At 40.9% G+C, this 1856-nt stretch overlaps 1 long non-coding RNA gene across 1 annotated transcript; it reads right to left on the minus strand.

The window, feature by feature from the left end:
• Positions 1–395: 395 nt before the first annotated feature.
• LOC121050388 lies at positions 396–1856 on the minus strand. The gene is made up of 3 exons (XR_005802813.1): positions 749–1856; positions 633–653; positions 396–541 (listed from the first exon to the last, which is right to left on the minus strand). It is a non-coding gene; the product is annotated as an uncharacterized LOC121050388 (long non-coding RNA).

Below are 1856 nucleotides of genomic sequence, written 5' to 3' on the forward strand. Positions count from 1 at the left end.
ACAATCAACATCAACATAGCAAATAATCAATTTCCTGCAAACTCCCAAACTGTCAAAGCATGAAAGATGAAACTGATGAAAGCATTAAACCATCAAACACTCAAAACTCTCAAACTGTCAAACACTCGACAGTCAAGCAATTTCCAGCAATACAACTACAAACTGAAATAAGCAATTTCCTGCAAACTATACAACTACAAACTCAAAATCTGCAAACTGCAGAACTACAAAATAGCAGATTATAGAACAATGCAAAGTTGCAAGTCTGCAATAATACACATTCCCAGCAAATTGCACCAAATAAAAATAAACAATAGAGTGAATAGACTGTCCAATTTGAACAATGCAGCTGCGTCAATTTGCAGCAAACTAAAATAATGAAAGTCTGAAACTGAGCAATTCAAAGTCTCAAACTGAACAAATAACCTAAGGTTGAAATAGTTCATCAATATTTCATCAGTGCACAACTGCAAACATATTTCCAGCATGGCTTCCTCTCCCTCAATGCAACAAGGCTTCCAGCCTTCCATCAATACTAAATCTACATAGAAAATTACAAATCTGCAGTTAATGGTATAGGATAATTTTAAAAAATTAAAATAGAACTTCAAATGAAGCAAAAATGTTCAGACCTTTATGCAGCCACTGTAGGACTGGGTTCAAACGAAAATAAAAAAGTGGTCAGATTTCACGGACAAAGAGTCATGTATTGAAATTGCAGAGCGATGAGAGAAAAATGAAAGCTTACATTGAGGCATTGAGCCATGGCCAACACAAATCGAAGACGGATCGCAATGGCCAACACAAATCGAAGACGGATCGAAGACGCCATGGCCAACACAAATCGAAGACGGATGGAAGACGCAATGGCCAACACAAAGCTTATATTGAGGCTTGAGCCATGGCAAACACAAATCGAAAACGCAGAGGATCTACTAAATCATGCATGTTTCTGGGTTCCAGACTTTGAGGGAGGTCGTCTCGCTCGTCTGGGTTTTGATCATAGGATTGTTGAGAGAGTGAGAGAGTGAGAGTCGTCTAGGATGGAGACTGAGACTGTGAGAGAATGAGAGTTTGAGGGAACTTGGGAAGAGATAATTTTTAGGGTTTTGATCGAATGGATAGGAGATTATGAGATAAGATGGAAGGTTCTGATCGCATTTGGAAGTGGCTGATCACATGAGAAAGGGTCTATTTTACAAAAATAAGCTTGGCCTTATCATCCAATTATACACTGACATCTGTATTTCGGTTGCAAGGAGGTTTTTAAATCAAGCACAGGAACCTAACCGAGTAGACACTACAAGGGACCAAACCAAGAAAAATGCTAACACATATGTCGTAGAACCAAACCGAACCGACACTTTCGGTGTGGTTTGGTGCGGTTCCTCCGGTTTTACGGTTCTAAATCCCAACCCTAGATCAAGGGATGCAGAGGCTTGCTCTTGATCGGATTTGAACAACGAGCGATATCACGTGGTGAGTGTTCTTTAGCTTTGATGGCAGATGAATCAGCACATGTGCTTGGTGCTTGTTGATTCTCCACAAGCTTGATGAAGAACTTGGTAGAAGCTTTGTTTTGTTGACGACTTGAAGACGATGGATGATCAAGGGCTGCAGAGACTTGATCTTGATAGGATTTGAACCACGAGAAGTGTCATGTGGCGAGTATGGCTTTGATGGCGGATGAATCGGCACGTTTGCTTGGTGCTTGTTGATTTTCCGCGAGTTTGACAACTTCTGAGCTTGCAGGTGATTTCCCTTGTTTGTCTGAAGTTGGTGAGATGAAGAGACCGGCTATTTGGCAGCTTGATGGTTCTTCACAAGCTTGGGAGACTACTGAGCTTTGGAGAGGT

The sequence above is a fragment of the Rosa chinensis genome, chromosome 7, assembly GCF_002994745.2.
Source record: "Rosa chinensis cultivar Old Blush chromosome 7, RchiOBHm-V2, whole genome shotgun sequence".
Classification (NCBI taxonomy): Eukaryota; Viridiplantae; Streptophyta; class Magnoliopsida; order Rosales; family Rosaceae; genus Rosa; species Rosa chinensis.